Genomic DNA, 22,384 nt, shown 5'->3' with positions numbered 1-22,384 from the left:
GTTTGTTTGTTTATTATTTATTGAAGCAGGGTCTTACTATGTAGCCCTGCCTAGTCTGGAACTCACTATGTAGACTCACAGAGATCTTCCTGCCTCTGCCTCTCCAGTGCTGGGATTAAAGTGTGCACAACCACAACCTTCTCACAAGTTGAAGGGATACACATGAATACTACTAGAACCTCTACTGAGTCAACCAAGATGTGGGAATGTGAGCTGATTTGTCCACATATGACTAGTTGATGAACAGACAAATTTCAACAAAGACTGTAGCTTCAGAGCTCAGAGTTCTAACTTCCTACTTCTCTAGGAATGCAAAACCTCTTAGAAAATTCTCTAAAATGTCATTGGTATTCTCTCCTGGGTACAGGTGAGTGAAAGAACTTGGTTTCTTGCTATTGTGTAGCTGTTTCCTTTGGGGTGGACATGGCAATGGCTACCTTCAATAAAAGCAGTTGTGATCATCCACAAGGAGCTGGAGACTCACAAAGCCCAAAGGGCTGATCCTCTGGTGGTCTTTCTCCTCTTTGGGGGTGTACAAGAGGTGATCAGATGACTGTATGTAGGACTCTTTGCTAATCTAGCTGCCTATGAGTTACACAGAGGACTTTCTAGAGATGTAGGTATCTGAGAGTCAATTGTGCTCATGTAAGGGACCTCAGTAACTTCATTGCCTCTGAAAAACAGACTTGGACAGAATCTTTTCTTTAGACCTTTGGCACCATCCCAATCAGGAGCAAGTAAACATAGACATTACATATATCTGCATATATACATATGTGTGTGTGCTCAGAAAAAGTCACGTGACAACTGCTAAGAGTGATTTCTGTTCAGAGACTAAAGAGAAAATTTCATCTAGAATCCTTTATGATATACTTGCAAATCTGACAAAAATCTCAATGTTAACTTCTCCCTCCCCTCATCTTCATCACCACTGGATATATTTTCTTTCATTCAAAATGTGCTCAGACTCTTGGAGATCATGAGATACACTATACAGAACAGAAGCCTCGGGATATCACCTGTCCAGCTCCATTTCTGGTTCTACCATTCACAGGTTTTCACCAATAGTCTTAGAGCATTTGAGTTTAGTTTTCATAAAATGAAGCTCATAGTCTCCACCATCTAGTGTTCTGAGGGTTAGAAGGCACATTGTGCATGGGACTCGGGGCCTGTGGGTGCTGCCCAATGGTTGAGAGTTGTCTATGCCCTCTTTGGACTTCGTTTTCCAGATGAAGGGCACATGTGCAATCAGCCACCAAGTTATAAAGTTCATCCCTGCAGCAAGAGCGGAATTGCTGTTTGGGCTGGAAATTGCAGAGTCCTCATCCTCGCGTGTAGCTGTGCTTTAATTATGTAATTAAGGCGGGACCTCAATTACATTTGAGTAGTTGTCTTGATCCTTTAAACACTTGCTTTAGTGCTTTGGTCAGACCAACAGCTTTGAGGTTTGGGTCCTTGGATTGAAAACCCTAATTGTCAGATTTTAGATTTGATCTATACTTGAATGATTTTACAGCCCATTTCCTCAAATTCTGCAAGTTTGATCTAAATAGTCTCAAATACATAGATCTTTACTTACCTACTATAAATTACAGAGATTGATTCACTTGCGTAGCTGTTTAGAATTCTATGTTTGTGGTATTGAGCAAACTCAGGAGTCATATGGCTACCCAGGAAGGTCAGACCTGGGTCAGGAACACCCTGATTCTCTTCTCTCATTCACTCTACTAGTCCCTATGAGCAGGACCTTGCAAAAAGAGCTTACTTAGCTCCCTAAGGGGACACTGCTTCATACCTATTCCTAGAGAAATGCAGCAGAGTCCACAGAACATCCTCAGGGTCCAGCAGAGTACATAGAACAAATTCAAAACCACACATACACATACACACACAAAACAAAAACAAAAACAAAACCATATTGAGTCAAATAATTTATTAGTCAGTTTAACAATCAATTAATTTAGGAGTTATACACTAAGCAATTTGGTTCATTTTCAGCTGGCTACCTTGTGGTGGGTACTATGTATATATTTGTATGTTTTTGTGTGTGCATGTGATATTGTGGGGGAAGAGGGTGTGCACATATGCATGTGGATTCATGTGCATTTGTGTGCATGCTTATATGGAGAACAGAGTTCAATGTCAAATGTCTTCCTCAGTTTCCTTTCTATTTTTTTAAAAATAATCTATTAAATGTCATTTATTTGTATGAATAGGTGTGTGCCACCACGCATTTGTCCACAGTGTGCCTATGGGGTAAGACGCCAAGTTTCAGGAGACAGTTCATTCCACCATGTGGGTGCTGTTGATTGAAATGAGTAAGTCAGGCTTGGGAACAAACACCTTTATGAGCTGAGCCATTGTGCCCAATCATCTCCCCTTTATTTTTTGAGACAGGGTCTCTAATGAAATTTAGAGCTTGTTAATTCAGCTGATATGGCTGGCCTGTCTCCACCTCTCCAGAGAAGAGATTATAAATTGTTTCCATACCTAGATTTTTATGCTGGTGTTGGGATCCGAACTCGGCTCCTTGTGTTTGCACAACAAGTACTTTACCAACTGAGCTATCTCCCCAGCCCCACAGGTTTGACATCATGACCAAGGAATCTGTAACTATGAAGTTCTTTATTTCTTCACAGTCTCCTCTTACATATCATTCCCAGATTGATGTGTAAGTTGTCAAATAAATGAGATAGCTCCCATTGGTCCTATGTAAACAGTAAAGGCAACTATTCATTTACTAAGAGTAGCCCTTTATCTGTGTGTTCTGTATCTATGAATTCAATCAATTGTAGATTCAAACTGTCAGTGCAGGAGGGGATTACACCTGCACTAAACAGGATCAGACAAGATTTGTCATTATTCCATAATCAGGTATAGCAGTGTTAGAAGCAGTGTTAACACTGCATGCAGCATTTTAAGTCATCTGGAAGTGATGGTTCAGTTGTGTCCTGCTTGGGTACCCAGGAAAGGTAAGAGGCTCAACACAAACCATAAACTCACTTAAAACTTTGTAGGTTTGTCTGTGATTTTTCTTTTGTGATTCAATTTCAAGGTTCTGGAGTGTGCACTTCCGAAGATGTAACAGCATTGTGTTTTGATGCCAAAAGTTTGGACAGGCCTAAAGGTAAAGGAATGGATGTGTGTAGGCGATACACAAATACGCACCACTTGAGCATCTGCAGACTTTGGTATCTAATCCCCTGCAGACACTGAAGGGTAACCATGTGTGCAAATACTCCTGAAATGACTGCTAATCACACAGCTCTCTTTGTGATTAGAAACTCTGTACCAGAAATTAATTTCAAGGTCATTGTAGAAGATGGCTACACATGTTTATTTAAAAATATAGACTTTTGTCTGTAAGCTTTCCGTGCCTGTTGTTTAAGGATAAATAAGAAGCCACTCCTGCCACTGAGAATTTTGCTTCTCTTTACTTCTGTGCCCAGACAAATTTTGTTCAGTCCAAGTCAATCTGATGAGAAAGTAGCAGCATGTCTTCTCATCTGTGTGGTGCAGAATGCCTCCCTCCTTGCTGTAGAAATTTATCAGCCATGTTCATTAATAATTATATGTAAGTTATGTATAACTTAGAAACAATATAACCTCTAAATTGGTAGAGCAAAGTTCTTGTGTTTGTATTCAAACTAGAAAGATGACAAGGAATTAATTAAGAGACTGGCTAGCTCAGAGACCTAGGATAAAACCAAATATGACAGGAAAAAAATAATGAAGAATATAATAAGATATCTAAAAACATGGGTAGCTAAGGCAGGAGGACTTCCGTGAGTTTGATACTGGTCTAGAAACTTTATCTCAAAAAGGAAGAAAAAAATGACATCTAAAATCTTAATGTATAAATTCAGAAAATGCATTTAAAAGCTGTGAAATGCAAATTTTCTTTATAACATTCCAGCATATGGTGGTCATGAAAATATTTAAAAATAACTATCTTGATGTTTAGAAAAAATGATACGGAAAAAGACATGACTCCTCCATATCAGGTCAATAGTTTTTAAAAAGTAAATGATTTATCAACCTAATCACTTGAATTTCACAGTTGTGGACTATATATGTGTCAGCTAGAAAATCATGGATCTGTGTATATAAATGATAGCAGCTGAATAGTAACATGGAGAACGTGGAAGTTTAGGGCCCCACACACCTTTTCAGCCTTGACTTTACAAGTTTGCCTCGAGTTTACATCTCCTGCTGAGACATTATCCTCACACTCACCCATGTTCTTTTTTATTATGGAGGTAAGGAAAAGTGGAAAAAATCCTGTAGCTAGCTCACAGAGAATTGGAAAACTCTTCTCTCACAGAGAGAAGAAAGGAAAAGAAATGTCCTAATAAACAATATAAAAGAGTAGAAATGTAACTCGTACTTTGCAGTTTACATAGAATCCTCACCATTTAACTTAATAAAAATAATATCTTAGTATAGAGTTCCACATAGTACATCTTATTGATGGAGGAGTCTGAGAGAAGGAAAAAAGTCAATATTAACAAAGCAGGTTTGAAATCTCATTCAAGGCGGGTTTCTAACTTCTGCTCTGTAGTGCTGAGGATCACAGGGTCATGTGCGTGGAGGGCAGGCAGACAAGTCATTCAGCTACAGCCACTGGCTTCCTGAGTCAGGCTCTCAGTATGTAGCTCTGACTGGTCTTGAACTTGAGATCCTCCTGTCTCTTCCCCTAGAATGCTGAGATGGCAAGTTTGTACCACTGTGTTCAGCCTCAGAACAGCTTTGTAAAATGACAGGCAGATGGTCTTGTGTTCTAAAGCCTGATTCCTCTGAAATGGCTAAGCATGACAGAAACATCTTTTAAAACATTTACTTAGACATATTTATTTGGGCCAGAAGTGTCAGCAGCTGGGCTTTTCTTTCTATCACCCATATGGTTATTGATTATGCAAAATGCCTATTTTGAAATAAGAAATGGGGGTGGCTATGAGGGGAGAGTATGAGTGAGTGTGCATGAGTGTGCATGGGTATGGGTGAGTGCATACGTGTGTGTGTGTGTGTGTGTGTGTGTGTGTGTGTGTGTGTGTGTGTGTTTCTTGAACATTTAGTGTGCATCTGGATAAAGCATCAGAATCCACTTGGGGACTTCTCCAACTGACAGAAACAACATCTCCAAATGCAGAGGAGTTTATATTTTTATAAGCTCCAAGTAACTCCAGTGTCTGGGTAATACTTGTGGTTAATGTAAATATATTTACTGTTTGTCAAGAAGGGCTGGGCATGGTTGTATACACCTGTAATCCCTTGGATGACAGAGGCAGGAGGATTATGGTAAATCCCAGATCATCCAAGATTACATAGTGAGACCCTATCTTAAAAAAAAAATGATTTCTTAAAACTGTTCACAGTGTAAAAATCTGAGCAGATGTCCCACGGTTGACTCACAGTCCTGATCTTTCTGTCTGCTTCCTTGGGTCTCTGGTCCTAGACTTCTCATGACCCTTCAGGACACCCATGATGAAGGAAAATTCCAGAACATACCTGTAAGATGATGGACAGTGTCAGTGAGTGTCTTGGGAATGTGAACTTTGGTTCCAGAAGGGAGGATATGGACATAAGAATATGAGATGTATAGATAAGAAATGCTTCTACTTCAGTATGAATATTTTACTCCTTTAACAAAATGATGTATAATTATATGTGTTGTACAATCATATTATTTTCAGTAAATTATTTGAATACTTCTGTCTGATTTTACTCTAACTCAAGACTCAGTAGATCACTCAGCTAAGCTTCAACTAGCTCAAAGTTTGTGTGGAAATCTATGGTTCTCTCCACTCATACCCACCCTCTGACTGGGGCTTCATGCCTTTGGATGATGGCATGTGTTTTCACATAGGAAGATAGTTTTCCCTTGTGAAAAGTGAGCACTATGCTGACATCTCCCCCTATCTGAAATGCTCCCTCTTGGGAGAAAAAAGGTTCCTAAGACTCAGGAAGCTCATAAAATTACAAGGTTCCAGAGGTCCCTCTGCCAGGAACAATAACCACCATGAGATTCTGGTGGGGCTGTTTGCAATTGGGGCAGCATGATGAGGGATGCAGCTGCTGCGCCCAGCATCCTTTCTGAAACGGGCTGTTTGGTGATGCAGGTACCTCTCAGGTGCTCATGCTCAGATGAGAAACCCCAGTAAGCTCAATGGTTCACCTAGATAGACCTGGGTGGAATTGTTGCTCCAGTCTGTCATCAGTGGCTTGTCTAGGGAGAAGAGACAGTTGTCCGTGTCTCTTCAGGAAGAACCACACAACAGTATGTGAGAATCTCAGGTGTCTTAGATACTGAAGTCTATTAAATCAAAAAGAGACTTCCAAAGGCATAGTAAAAATGATGCCACACAGAAAGTGCATTATACTGTTTATATAAAACCGAATGGACACAGTACATCATTAGAACATTTACCTGCTGACCCTACAGTTTCCAGAAAGCTTACACTCACCCCAAATAAATAAACTCTATAGAGTAAATCTTAATATTGTGTTGACAAAAAAGAATAATATCATAGCTGTATATGCTATAATAATACATCTTCATTTATTTGTTTGGCAATTAGTGAAAGCTTTCTATGTGCCAGAAATTATATGCTAGCAATGCCAAGATTAAATAACACTATTAATTACATAGTTTAGGAATAAAAACAAATGTAAACAAATATTGGCAACAATCTATGACAAGTGATATCATATGGGATAGAGTAGTCTACCCAAAACAGAGGAGGGAATGTATGCAGAGAACAGAGTAAATGAGACATTTGAGATTTACCTGTAAGAATGTGTAGGAAGTCACTTCCTGGACCTGGGGAGTGGGGAATTCTGGATTCCAGTGTGATGAGAGTATAGTCACTGTCTCCCTCATCAAACTGCACACAACCACTTACCAGCTTGCATTAGTAACATTTTTCATGGCTGTGACAAAGCACCTTGCAAAAAAGAATTTTATCACTGCGTGGGGGACCAACCTCCAGCAGTGCAGGGCTCAAAGGGAATCCACAGAGTCAGCATACTAGGACTTTTTTATCTGAGGAGGTTAGGGAAAAAGCACACTCTCTCTTGATGGTTTCCCTCTTTATTCTTCTGTATTCTTCTACTGTATACTTCTTCTCTACGCTTATAAACCCAAACAAAGTTTTTCAGGCAATATATGAATTACAGTGTGTTTACATTCTATTTTTCAAGTGAATGATTATAATGAATACAGGTAAAAACATGTTTTTCATCTCCCTTACATGATTAAAACAAAGTCATCCCAAGAACCTATGTACACTGACATCTAAGTAACTTGCTACAGATTAACAGAATATGAGCAAGCAGAGGGGTATTTTTTTTCTCAGCCAATTCTTTCGTTGGCAGGCTGCATTTTGTGGTTACAAAGAAAGGACCAATCACTTTATTACTTATCTTGAAAGGTAATCTCATAAGGAATCTTGAAGGAGTCACTAACTGTTGCTTGAATTTCTAATAGGTCTTAAAATAAAAAACCCAGAGCCAGATATTGGGGTAAATGCTGAAAGATGAGAGAGACAAAGGAACAAGCCATTGCCACGTCTCACCTCGCCAACTCCATGAATCCTCTGACTGAAATCCTGAGTCCCCACCCAAAAGGCTCCAGCCAGAAAAAGCCTCTGGCTGAAAGGGACGCTTCTGCCAAAAAGCCTCTAGTTCCTGTCTCCTCATGCCTTAATAACAAACCAACTTTTAAACTTGAAAAGTAATCAGTCAACTCTACTTTAAATCTATAGGGTGCATACCCACTCATCAGTAGTTTTTTTTGTTTGTTTTCTTCCTTTGGTCATCAACCAGTCCTAGCAAGAAAGGCATGTCAGCTAATAATAATTGGGCTGCTTTGTTCTTGTTTGCTGACCTTAATGAGTTCCTCATTCACCTATGTGCCTTTCTAGAACTTTAGATTGTCTTCTTGGGTTTTTCACCTCAAAGCTATTGAACAAAAACATCTTAGTCTAACTTTAAGTTATTTTTAAAGCTTTATTTCAGCTATGATGCACTGTGAAACCTGTGAACACACCTCCCAACGTTAAGATTAAAAGAATTTAAGCTAACTGGGCTACTGGGACTCAATTGTCTTCCTTAATCATTAACCTAAGCCACAGTCTATATGGCTCCTCAATAGAAACTCATGTGTTCTAGCTGTATGACACTTTCTTATTTATATTTTTATCATCAAAACTCTATTTAAACTAACACTATTATTATCAATTAGACAGTACAGCTTAAGAAGAAAGCATCTTCATAATAATCTACAGGTAAAAATTCCCAGTCAAAAAAAGATGTTTTCATGAGATAAACACACTACATTACAGGCAGTGGGGTCTCCCCACACCCATTCACACTATGCCAGATACCAGAGAAAGAGCAGCAGTAAACATGTGAAGGCACAGCAGAGGCAAAGGACATTCTGGGGTCTGGGGTCTCGGGCCTTGCCTATCTGAGATTCACTCATCAGGGAGTTGCCTCCTGGTGGGCTGACACCCTGAAGTCAACTGCCCTCTGCTGCTCCTCTGTCATGGCCACCAGCAGAATTTAAAGAGGGAAGGTTACATTTTGCTCCAAGCTCGAGTGCATAGTTTGGGAAGACATGCTGGTGGAAGTAGCTTGTACCTGGGTAGTGGAATATAAAGTGGCTTGCTCACATCTCACAGACCGGAAAGTAGAGAGAGATGAATGCATAGCTTTTCTTCTTTTCTCTTTTGATTCAATCTAAGACCCCAGCCCCAGGGCTGGTGCCACCCACATTCAAGATAGCTCTCTCCCACCCTCATTTAATCCTGTCTGGAGAAGGCCTCAGAGTCACTTGCCCAGAATTGTTTCTCATAGGTGAACATACCTAAATCCAGATAAGTTGACAATGAAGATTAGCTATCACATTTCAATGCCCAGGAGTCATAAAATGTTCACTAAGGGTGTTACACTTCAGGTTACATCCATGATCTTAGTTGGTGCAGTAAATTCAAATCAAAGTTGTAGCTAGAGTTTTCCTGCCTGGCCCACAGTCAGGACAAATCTTTGTCCCCTGCCAGTCCCACAGCCATCAGACCCAACCAAGTAAACACAGAGACTTATATTGCTTACAAACTGTATGGCCGTGACAGGCTTCTTGCTGACTGTTCTTATAGCTTAAATTAATCCATTTCCACAAATCTATACCCTGCCACGCAGCTCGTGGCTTACCGGCATCTTCACATGCTGCTTGTCCTGGCGGTGGCTGGCAGTGACTCCTTCTGCCTTCCTGTTCTTTCTTTTCTCCTCTCTGTTAGTCCCACCTATACTTCCTGCCTAGCCACTGGCCAATCAGTGTTTTATTTATTGACCAATCAGAGCAACACATTTGCCATACAGAACATCCCACAGCACAAAGTCTTCTGTCTAATGTGATTTTAGGTCACCTATAAAATGAAACTAAGTCAATGAAAGAAAGAAAGAGAGAGAAATGGAGGAAGGGAGGAAGGGAGGGAAGAAGGAAGGAAGTTAAAGGAAGAATACTGCCCCAATTTCAATATTGTAAGTATATGACCTGTTAATTTAAGCACTCAAAGATCATGTGACCAAATAATAATAATGGGTAACATTTATTAACAGTTTCCTACCAGTCAGGCACTAAGATCTTCAAATGATTCAATTCTTGCTGTCCTTATGATATTATGAGGTTGATGTCAGTGTTATTTCCATTTTACACAGTCTTCATGAATAAACAGGTATCTTTTTGAGTCTAGAAACATGTTTAGATCTTACTGACACAATTGGTTATGCTGCATTTCCTGTCACTTGTCCCAGCTAAGCTTTGTCTAGATGTGTCTAGAACATTTACAAATTGTTCATGTAGTGTGTGTGTGTGTGTGTGTGTGTGTGTGTGTGTGTGTGTGTGTCTGTGTCTGTCTGTATTTCTCCATCTCTCTCTGTCTGTCTCTATCTCCCAGAAGCTAACAATTGACAATAACCCCCTTGCTTGTGGTGGATTTCATGCCCAGCTACTACCTCCATGCTGGGATTTGGTCTGACTTAGGTCTGCATACCTTTGTGCATGATGATATCACCATCAGTGGGAGTTTGGACATGCCGCTGACCTGCTATGTCCCTTGAAGTACCCCATCACCTCTGGCCCTTACACTCTTTCCACCCCCTCTTCCACAAGGCCCCTTAATCCTTAGGAGGGAGAAGTGTGGGGTGTTTGATCCATTTGGGGAAGTGTTTTGCTCTTGGCATCTGGGCCAGTTGAGCACCTATGTGTGAACCACTGTATATATACCACAAGGAAAATAGTATAACTTTGATACTTTTATCTTTTCAGCTTTCTTATATAAATATTTAAGTCTAAAATTACAGCTTCAGTTGATACTACATATTCCAGAGTTTAGGATCCTTATTATCATTCAATTAAAATGTTTAAAACCCTCATTGCTAAGTCTTCTTTAGCACATAGAAAACACAGAAGTGTGTTCCTTAAACCTTAAGCATGTGAAACGATTCCCTGTTTTTCCTTGTCTTGATTTTTACTTAAGCACACTAAAACTAGGCTCCATGCCATGAATGATTTCAAACCTTTGGCATGTTTACATTTTCTTCATGGATCATTAGATATCCAGTTGAACAAATGTTCCCTCTGTGTTTAAAAAGAATGTGGGCTTTGTAGATCTTGATGTGATATAGATATGTATGTATGTATGTATACATCAAAGTTTAATGATACTATAGTTTGTCAGATTTTTAAATATCATATCATATAAGAAATGTGTTAAAATCTCCCACTGTGATTGGGGAACTATCCCATTCTCCTTTTAGTCATTTTGATTGACTTTTAAGGACTGTTTTCCTCCAATTGCAAACAGGTCTCATGGAGTTACCACTGTTGTATGTACATCTGTTAATGACCATCTTTGTCTTTATCTTTGAAAAATATTATTTTCATTGCTGAGAGCAGAAATACAGTGTGATGACCTTTTTCTTTCTTTCTTTCTCTTTTTAAAGTTTGCATTGGTTTATTTAAATCATGATCCAGACAAAGTTTATACATTGGATTCACTTGAAATGTGAACTATGAGACATTTTATGTGAAGTGAAGCTCAGGACCAGAAAAAAAAAAAGCAAAGAAAGAAAAAGGTGTGAAAAAGGTCCACTGCCAAGTTAGACCTTTTTCCTTTAGCAGTTGAGTCTCCTCAGTTCCACTCATGCTATTCCAGTGGAGTCATCCTATCCTAAACGTCCCTCCTGCCAAGTTGCTCTTTAACACTACACTGCCAGTCTTCTCCTGATTTTGGCCCTCTCTGACTTTTTGTGAACTTTTATGCTGGTTTGGATTTTCTGAAAGTCTTATATTTGTGCCTTTGTGTCTTTCATCAAGTGTGTAAAAGTCTTACCTGCTATACTGTCAGATATTAGAATTATTTTCTTTTCTTACCCCTTTTCACAACGTCTGGACCTCTCTTTCTCTCTTTATTCTGTCTGAGACCATAGTCCATGAAATAGTGCCACCCGTATTAAAAGGCAATCTCTACCCTAAGTTAAACATCTCTGTAAATGCCCACACACACATGTGTAATAGTGTCTCCAAACCTGTCAAGTTGACATGGAACACTGACTATCACATGATCTTCCCGCCTCAACCTCTGCTGTAGCTACAATTATAACCATATTTTACCCATGCTTCATAAATGCTCGTGTGGAATTTTGTGAATTTGTGAATTAAAAGATGTTATCAATAAAGTAAAAACTAACCCACAGTTCAGAAGAAAATGTTTAGGAAATCACCTGATAAGTGATAAGCATCCAAATGTGTAGATAGCTAAATCACAATACTCATGACAGCTCCATTTAAAAGCAGATGATATGAAAAGACATTTGTCTGTAGAAGGTGTATGAAAGAGCAACAATCATACAAAAACCCACTCAGCCTCACCAATCCTGAGGAAAATACAAATTGAAGCTGCACTGAGGAATCCCTTCACACAATGAGGTTGGCTACTACTGTAAAAGAAGCAGAAAATAACAAATGTAAGCAAAGATGTGGAGAAAGAATGCTTATGCATTGTTGATGAGGAGGTAAAATTAAACAGCCATTGTGAAATCACCTTTAAAAACAACAAACACAATACTCTTATGTAATTTAAAGCAAGGTTTTGAAAAGATTTTTTTTTACTGTCAATGTACATGGTAATATCATTTGCAATAGCTATAATTTAGAGGCAGTCATTTGAACATTATCAGGAGAGTGGATAGACAAAATGTACAATTTCCTTCCTTTACAAGGAAGGAAGTTCTGATATACATGACAACTCAGGTAAGCACCATGGAGAACATTATGCTTAGTGAAATAAACCAGTCACAAAAAAAGAGAAATGAATTCTGTATGCTCCCACTCACACAGAGTAATCAAGATCATAAAGACAAAGAAAAATGTTGGGGAGTTAGGGGAGATTTTTTTTAAGTAAGGTTGTTGTTCAAGACAGTGGTTGGTTTCTCAGATAAAAAGTCTATGTCACTATTGCACTACTGGGTACATCCTACCTGTCAGGTTGGTAGAGCATAGAGCCTCAGTTTGTTGTTGCTGTGGTGTGTGTGTGTGTGTGTGTGTGTGTGTGTGTGTGTGTGTGTGGTGTGTGAGTGTGTATATGCTTATTCAAATGTGTGAGTGAAGTGTGTGCGTAGCACACATGTGGAGGGCAGAGGACAACCTTTGGATATTCGTTATTGCCTTTCCACTTCATTTTATTTATGTATTTACTTGTTTTTTGAAATGTTCATACTGGTTTATAATGTATCTTGATAATACTCATCCTTCAATACCCCCATCCCATCTCCTCACAGGAAATTCTCTTCCCACTGTGTAGCCTTCATTGTGTTGGAAAATTCTATGTAAGCTTCTAGAGTAGAAAGGACATCAATGATCTTATCCGGTGTTGGACCCTGTATGTTCCATTACCAACCTGACAGGCAGGATGTACTTAGTGGGGCAATTGCAGCGTGACCGTTTATCTGAGAAACCAACCACTGTCTTGATTGGATCTAAGACTTGATCCACAAGAGGGAATTCATGCCTGGTACTGTAAACATGGTCAAAATTTATGCCTACTGAAGTCATAGGCCTTAGGGGAGAACCTATTGATAATGGCTAAATGGTCATATTATCAAGCTGCCTTATCAATGTTTAAACCATAGATTTGTGCTGCCCTCAACCTTGGTGGGAGAAACTTCTTATTGCTGTGGTTAGTGATGAGTTCACAGACACATTGCTGTTCAAAGTGCTGAGAATAATGTGACTACGGGTACCCAGCCATAGATGGGACATCACTATCAAATCAATATCAAACCTCTCCTCATCAGGCTCAGAGAATGTCATGGAAGACGGGTTGAAAACACTGAAAGAGTTTGAGGACAAGAGCTATGGATGTTGTGCTCTGGATCTGACATAGCTGCCACATACATGTACTCACAGCCCCTGTGATTGCCTATATAAGATCTGTACAAGGTCATGCCAGAAGAGGGCCTTCCAAGGTCATACACTAGCTGAGCAGCTTTAGGCAATTGATGGCATCTTGTTGAGTGAGAGTCATTGTACTTTGGGGGGTGTGACCACTGACAGGTTTCTCTAAGCCCCCAATAAGTATGGATTACCTCCAAATTTATTCATGTATGGACAACACTGCTTGGGCTCAAGGGGTTAAACAATAAATAAATAATGTTAGCTATTTTTTAAAGTTTAAATTGTCTTAGCATCATTTCATACTAGCACTTTGTCCTTGTCTATGGTCACATTACTCTGACTGCAACTGATCTCAAACTTATCACTTATGTTTAAACCAACTAGATGTTAATATTTTTTTTCTTTTGTGAGTGTGAGTATTCATGCGTGTGTATGAATGGGTACATGTGTGTATGAAGGGACATGCAGGTGTATGTGTATGCATGTATGTGGCAGGAGAACAACCTCATGCTTCATTCCTGATGGACCATCCACCATTTGTCTCTCACTGGCCTTTCTCTACCCCCATCCCCATGCCTTAGGAGTTACAAGCATGTACCACACTCCATCTTTGTTTGCTCACTTGCTTTGTTTTGTTTTTGCCTAATTGAACTCAGGTCCTCAACTTGCAAGGCAAGCACATTACCCACTGAACTGTCTCCTCAGTCATCAGACACTCGTATTTTATATTCTGTGCTTTTAATTTAAACACTTGAAGTCTCTGTACATAAGAGTTTTCTTCCTGGTTGTTATTTGTGATGTATATTTTTGTGAAGCAGTTCACAAAGAAATATGTGACCATTTATTTCCAAGAAATTTATTTTTTATGGATTATTTAAGATGTGCCATTAAGATGGTGTTTGTGGGAATATGTATGTGTGTATTCCTATATCATACATCTCCTACAAGGAATCTCTATCTATGAAAAGAGATCATTTCTACTTAGTGGGATGCCTATAAGAGACAAATGTCATACTGCTGTCCCTACCAGAGCAAGGAAGCTGGGAAGAGGTCCACTTCACCAATCACTAGCCTAACAAAAGAAGAAGAAGAAGAAGAAGAAGAAGAAGAAGAAGAAGAAGAAGAAGAAGAAGAAGAAGACCACTTCTGCAAAACTCTGTAATTTGTACTTCAAGAGTTTGAGCTAATAAGCAAACATACAGTCTTAATTTAAGTTAACACACAGAATCAGAGATGGGGGCATGTAGCCAGAAGTTTTCCTGGTCCCACCCGGCTCGCAGCCACTGAGACCCAAATAAACACACAGATGCTTATAATAATTAAAACTGTTTGGCCTCATGGCTCAAGTTTCTTGCTAGCTAGATCTTACTCTTAAATTAACCCATAATTCTTATTTACATTTAACCACATGTCTTGGTACATTTTCCCAGGTCTGCCTTCACATCTTGCTTCTCCTGACTCAGCCTTCCACTTCCCAGAATTCTCCTCTCTGCTTATCCCACCTACACTATACTTCCTGCCTGGCTCCTGGCCAATCAGAGTTTTATTTATCAATCAATCAGAGCAACACATTTCACAGCATACAGAAAGACATCCCCAGCAGGGGAATATAGTTTAGTTTTTTCTTCTGACAATTCTCTGGATTAGAAAACTTCTCAAGATTACAAAGGACACTTAACCACCACTCACAGCATTGTTGTCCAGGGGAACTTACATTGGAGATAACTGACTTAATAAGTCATTATTGGGACATACATTGATGATGCAGTGAATAAGCAAAGTATTTCTTTCTAGGTTGCAAAGCTACAAAACCTCTTCTACTAATTCTATAGTTAGATCTGGTTGCTGGGTAAGCCGGCTCACCGTCTACCACCCAGGTGTCACTATAGCTAATTATTAAAATGGATCCAACTGCATGGTATTTACCATCTCCATGCCATCTTTATCTCTTCAAACATGCAAAGCGGCATTTAAAAGACCCACTTATTTTCCTACAAAAGGCCCAGAAATTATAAAAATTCTCATTTCTCTGCTGCTGTTACTTCCCACCATTGCTTCTTGTTTTCTGCTAAAAGTAGCTTTAGTCAAATAAGCTCTTTGGTGGATTCAGAAGAACCATGCCTGGCTGTAGATGTAACCAACCTTCTTATTAAATAAGAAACACAGAACCAATACAAAGAAGAAAGCCAAGAGGTCAGAGCTAAGAGCTAAAACCTTACCCTTCCTCCTGCGGTGGTCCTACCTCTCCGAACCAGAGCTACCCCTGTGTTAAAGTCTTTATATAGAGTTCCTGTCCTGCCTTCTCATTGGTTGTAAACCCAACCACATGACCGCCTCCTCACAGCCTGTCTGTATAGGCCTCCAGGTTTTCCATGATTGGTATTGAGATTAAAGGCATGTGGATCCAATAATGACTGTATCCCTGAACACACAGAGACTTACCCAGCTCTGCCTACCAAGTGCTGGGATTACAAGCGTACGCCACCACTGCCCTGCTTTCCTATGGCTTGCTAATAGCTCTGACCCCTGGGCAACTTTATTTATTAAAATACAAATAACATTTTAATACAAATAAAATATCACCATACCTGGCCCAGAACAGAAGGACCACACCTGGCCCAGAGCAGGAGGACCACACTTGGCCCAGACCAGGAGGACCACACCTGGTGCAGAGCAGGAGCTGCAGAGCACAGACCCTCACAGTGCATGACCATCTGTGTCTTCTAAGCTGTCTTGAGCCCTGTCTGGTTCCTCGTGGTCACTGGTTTTCCTTCAAAGATGCTGAATCAGCCTAGGTCAGTGCCACTCAAAGTGTGCCTCTTGAACCAGCCTGTAACAAACAAATAGCAAACTTGTGAGTAGACATCGGATGCTTACTTTGTCACCTACCATTGCTGGATCATTGAGGTTTGAACATGAAGGGCCCCCAGCGGGCTCCTGTCAATACTTGGTCAACAACTGGTATTACTGTTTTGAAAAGTTGTGGCACCCTTAAAAGGTGGAACCTCAATAGAGGTCACTGGGGTCTTGCCTTGAGATTTCACAAACCTGGCCCCACTTCCTGCCCTCTCTCTGCTTCCTGACAACAAATGCAATGTGTCTAGCTAGCTCACACCCCTGATGCCATGCTTTATCTAACACAATCAACTGAATTCCCAACCCCCAAATTTCAGCCAAAGTAAACCCTTACTCGCTTAAGTTGCTTCCTGTCAGGTCACAGCAAAAAGAAAAGTAAGCAATGCAAAAATCTGAGAGCAGAATTAATGAGCAGAATTAATTAATAAAGAAACTGTTTAGGGAGCAAACTCCTGTGCTGAGCGGCATGTGGCAGAAACTCTGGTTGTGAACAGTCAAATCATTTATTGACCTGCAAAAAATCAGAAGCACAAAAATATTTATAAAGAGTAGATCTACGAGTCTGGGGAGATAACTCAATAAAATGTTTGTCCTACACACATGATAGCCTGTGTCCAATCTCCAACAGCCACACACAAAGCCTGCTGTGGCCTTACATTATTGAAATCCCAGAACTGGGGAAGTGAAAACACAGAGGTCTTTACACCATGAATGAACCTGAAGTCCCAGTGAGAGACCGTATCTGCAAATCAAGGTGGGTGCCTACTGAGGAACAATACCAAAGGTTGACCTCCAGCTGCCACACTCAGCAGCACACACACGCATGCACGCATGCGTGCATGCGCACCAACCCATACCTGCATACACAAGTATGCATCTTGACATACAAACACAAAACTAGTTATTCATGCAAGATGATCTTAGAAGTTTTGGCCTGGGCTATTGAGAGTAGCCTGGGAAAGTTTAGTGAATGAAAGTTGGCAAGAAAGACTTCCTGACCTCTATAGAGAGTGTCCTGATTTCTGCATCATAACAACATGCATGAGGGCTACGTGACGGTGGTGGGTCGCAGCTTGGATAACATCCCGTTTCCTTGGAGCCTGCAGAGCACTTTCTTCCATCCAGCAGAGCAGAAACGACTTGCCCTGTGTACGGCACCGATGTCCAAAAGAAAAGCCACAGAGGGACATCTAGTGGCAGTGGGAAGTTACCAATCTGCTCCAAAAGAGTTCAGGCATTCTGCATTGCTCACTGCCCGGGTGCCTTAGATTCATTTCTGGAGCTTTACTGCTCGACCCAGCACATCAGTCCCTGCATTTGAAGGCTGGCAAGCACCGGAGGAAAACAGAGCCATCTCCCCCGCCGAATAAGCCTTATCACCCAAGCCACTGTAGAGCCAAGCAAGGCAGAGTAAGGGCAGAAAGCAGAACTTGCAGAAGTGTGTGCTGAGGAAAGCGTCCAAGGAGAGCACTTCACTGTCCACACAGCTATTTTTATACTCTTTCTAGTAAGATACGTGCAGACACGGCATTTGTCGGCTGCAAACCTCCAGACTGCACGGCACGTTTTAAAGTCAACCCTCCATGTATCCTGACCCGTCAATCAGCCTCCTCAGAGTTCTTCATAAGAACGATGGTGAATCGTGCAGCAGTAATCAAGGCCAAACAGAAGTAGTCACCCCACACGTGGGCAGGCTTCTCCTGGAATTTGCCGGTGAGATGGAAGCTGTTTTAGACCCTGTTGCAGCTGCCTGAACTTGACTCTTCCACAGGAAGACAGACGGAAAATAAGTTAATGAAATACATTATTAGCTATAAAAAATCATAATAAATTTTGTTTAAGAATACTAGTAAGCCAGGTGGTGGTGGCGCACGCCTTTAATCCTAGCACTCAGGAGGCAAAGGTGGGCAGATATCTGTGAGTTCTAGGACAGCCTAGTCTACAGAGCAAGTCAGAAACCTTGTCTCAGAAAAAAAATAGTGAAAGTCTCAACTGATGATTTTGCCATCTCTATGAATCACAAGGTCAAACATTATATATTACAATTCATGTACCTAAAGAGTGCATTTTTAAATATTTATTACATTCTATTTTACTCTGTGTGTGTGTGCCCATCACAGGATCTGTGTGACAGTCAGAGGAGAGGACAACTTGTCTGAGTCAGTTTTCCCCTTTCTACCATGTGGGTCCCTGAGAGAATTCATGTCACCAGGCTTTACTGCAAGGACTTTTACCTGCTAAGCCATTTTTCCAGGCCCTCATGAAGGGAGTTTAAGACATTTGTAACTATAATCTCAAATCTCCCTCCAGCACTCCCATCCTTGCTCCATTTTAAGAACCTAAGAGAATTCTTCACTTTACCCGTTCATGCTGACTGAATCTCTCCTCATCATTGCCATTCACTGTTTTTCTGTTTTGTTTGTTTTGTTTTGGTCTTATTGCACTGCACACTACCCATTAAATTTTTTTTTTCTTTGAAGTTCTTCCTCTCCTCAAAATGAGCTGGAATACAAGAAGAAACTGTTTCTGGAGAGTCCTGCCCCACGTCCTCATGGTCAATGTAGCTTCTGCCTTCTGCTTCTCTGGTGAACAATGGCTCATTTCTAGCTCTCTGGACACAGCTGCTATTGAACCTAATTTCATTCTAGCAAGCCCAGGGCTGAAAAAACCCATGGTCTCTTCTCTCAATATATTTAGTTCTGGCCTGTCTCCCTCTCCTCCCCAATCCATTCCTTCTCTTATCTCTACTGTGTTGTCCACCCCCTCCTACAAACATTGCAGGAAGCAAAGAAATATGGGTGCTGATGCTCAGTTCATTTCCCCTAGTTTTACTGGCTTGAGGACCTACCCTAAGGAATGATGCCACCCACATTCCCAGTGGGTCTTCCTCCTTAGTTGAGCCTTTCTGGAAACTCCCTCCTAGACATACCCACAGGTATTATTCCATGGTGTCGAAGTCTATCAAGCTGGCAATCAAAATTAACTCAGAGGGCCTTTGTAAGGTGGGGCCCTCCAGAGTGGGCTGTGGGAACTGAGACAGATTCGTTTCCTAGTTCTGTCAGAACAGAGGACCACCAACTTGGTGATTTAAAGCAGAAATGTGTTCCCTTTGAGATATGGCAGCCAGAAACCTGAAATCTCATTGTTGACAGGGTTAGTTCTGCCTGAGTTTTAAGAAAGAATCCACTGATGCTTTGTTCTTGTCTTCTGACCATCAAAAACTCTTGCTATTTCCTTGACTTAAGGCTGCCTGACTCTAGCTTGCCTCTTCCTCTACTGTGCCTCTCTGTTAGTCTCTTCCCTTCCTAAGATATACCACTGCATTACAGACAGCCTGGTCCAGTTTCATCTGCAAATCTCTAATCACATCTTCTAAAATTCTAGTTCTCTATAATGTCACATGTATAGATCCCAGGAGTCAGAATTGGATGGATGGCACTTTTTACACAATTCCATGCAGGCACAGCCTCTGTGAGAACTCTCCACCTGCTTACAAAGCCAAGGTCCTTGATGGACCCTGGGAGCATCTTAGATCCTTCTCTTTGTGCACAGAGACCTGAGGTCAATACTGGGTGTCTTTTTCCATCACTCTCCCATTTGTGAGACAATGTCTGTCTCTGCATCTGGAGCTGGCAGATTTGGCTAGACCAACTGGCAAGGAAACCCCAGATATCCCCTGTCTCTGCATCCCCAATGCTGGGATTATAGATGAGTTACTGTACCCAGCTTTTTTATGTCAGTTCTGGGGGCTCATAGTCAGGTTCTTTCATTTCAATGGCAAGTACTTTACCAACTGAGCCCCCCTGTGTTTTGTAAATGAATAATTTACCTATGTTCCACTTGCATACACTCTGATTTGTAAACTTTTGATTCCCAAAGTACATATTCTCCATTTCCTTTGAGTTATTAAAGGCATAACATTAACAGTAAATAAATAAATTAACAAATAAGTAAATATCCAGAGTAGTTCAAGAGAGCCATTGTATGATTGATATACTTCCAAGATATTCACGTGGAAACACACAGAATATTGTATATTACAATATCCACCCAATATGACCTCTACAAACTTAAAGAGAGAAAGAATAGGGACTTGGAAAATGTAAAGCTTTGCTATGCAGAAAAATGCTAATCAAAAGCACCAACGAAAAACAGCTCAAGATTATATAAAACCTTCCTCTATGGGATACAGAATGTTTTATAAATATTAGTTCAACAGACAGCATACAATTCATTTATGTTTAAATAAATTAGAGTCTTAGTTCTTCAAATAATTCATTTGCCTTTCCCCTATATATTTTAACTCCTCCCGCCCCCCACAGAACATTTCTGGCATAAATATAAGTAGAGAGAAACCATTACACTCAGTGTGCCTCTCTCAGGGTCAGCAACTAAGAACTAGTGTATTACCTCGCTTCCTTTGTACTCAGACTCTGTCCCTGGATCCTACCTGTGAACCTTGATGTTCTCACTCATCATATCAGCTGTAAACATTCCAGGGAAGTTTGTGAAGGGGGACCGAGAAAGAATCCAGCCCAATTGCTGATGTGCTCAGTGAGAAGCCCTGAGTTCAATTTCCAGCACCACATTTCCAGGAGTAGTGGTGCTTGCCTGTAATCTCAGTACTCAGTTGGTGGAAGCAGGAGGATCATGAGTTCAAGGTCAGCATTGGTTGTAGACAGCGTACAAGTCCAGTCTGAGTTACTTGAGACACTGCCCCTCAAAACAAATGAAGGTGCTAGAGCTATGGCTTAGCAGTTAAGAATGTTTGCCACACATCCAGGTAACAAGCCAGGCATCTTTCTTGAGTCTGAAACCCCAGCTTTGAAAGGGGTAGAGACAGGAGGATTGCTGGTGCTATCTGGTTCCAGCCTAACATAGCGCAGGCTCAGGGAGAAACCCTGCCTCAAAGGAATGGATGGAGAATGAAAGAGGACACTTGATTCCTTCTTCTGGCCTCTGCCCTTGTGAACAGTCATGCACACCTCTTCCACACTGACAGGAAATACTTAAGTAGTTAATATCAAATTTTCAAAAGTGATACACGTTTCTTTAACATGTATGTTTTGGAATTAGAATTCAGACAACACTCATACCCTGTCCCATTTCTTTTCATCTATAGGATTTTTTTCTGCATAGTTCCCTCTCTCCTCATCCTCTCTCCACAATCTTTTATTGAAGAAATGAACTCCTTCCTAGGCAGTTCTCAGTCTGATCTCTGATTTCATGGTGCTTTGCCTTCATTGTATCTCCTATAAATCCCATATTCAAAAGTAGAGACTTCTAGAGAATTTTCTTGACTTTTTTCTACAATTTTATGGATGATGCTGTGTGCGTTTCTTGGGAATAAATATTTCTAGCTGTCTACTTCTGTTAGCAGTCATTGGTAATCTTTGTTTAGATCCATTATCTCATTAGGTGTTGAAAAGATAAATTATTTCTTCAATTATTAGCTGGTTTACTTCCACAAAGAGACATTTCCCTCTCGTCAACTAGTGGTTATGCTGAGGTTTAATTTATATAGGAAAAGTAAGATAAATTCTTGGAGGGTTTTCAAAAAGAGCAAGATCGCAAACATTCTTCAGGTAAGTCTATATGTGTTTATAGATGTATAGATACATAAATAGATATGTATCTATATCTATGTATGTGTAATTGTGTGTGTGTGTGTGTGTGTGTGTGTGTGTGTGTGTGTGTATTACTAACTACCTGGTTTAAAGAACTTAGTCATGTGACAATTTATTGTCATAAAGCCTATATATTTAACTAGAGTCCTTTTGACATGCCAACAGAAATCTTGAATAGCATTCTTATTTTCTTATATGACATGTCATACTGGTCAATCCTACATTTCTTGCACCTGGCTATTAGCTATTCTTAGTAGATAAATACACCACCACCACACACATGATAAAACACAGTACCAGTTCAAACCAAACCTTCAGTGCCAAACTTAAGAATGTTGAATCCTTTTATTTTTACCTCTTCAAGTTCATTTCTATAATTCATGTGTGTACTGCCTCAAATTCTGATTTTAATAACTCTAGTTTAACCTGTTTTATTTTACTCCAC

General features: G+C 40.3%; 1 long non-coding RNA gene across 1 annotated transcript; it reads right to left on the bottom strand.

Moving 5' to 3' along the window:
* Nucleotides 1-1,918: 1,918 nt before the first annotated feature.
* On the bottom strand, nucleotides 1,919-18,489 carry LOC128099462 (uncharacterized). Its single transcript, XR_008214531.1, has 3 exons — nucleotides 17,312-18,489; nucleotides 16,045-16,286; nucleotides 1,919-5,508 (listed from the first exon to the last, which is right to left on the bottom strand). It is a non-coding gene; the product is annotated as an uncharacterized LOC128099462 (long non-coding RNA).
* Nucleotides 18,490-22,384: the final 3,895 nt, after the last annotated feature.

This window comes from Peromyscus californicus, unplaced genomic scaffold (assembly GCF_007827085.1).
Source record: "Peromyscus californicus insignis strain IS unplaced genomic scaffold, ASM782708v3 Scaffold_6__1_contigs__length_162567912, whole genome shotgun sequence".
Lineage (NCBI taxonomy): Eukaryota > Metazoa > Chordata > Mammalia > Rodentia > Cricetidae > Peromyscus > Peromyscus californicus.
The sequence above is the reverse complement of the archived record's forward strand: the minus strand, read 5'-3'. Positions and strand labels throughout refer to the sequence as shown.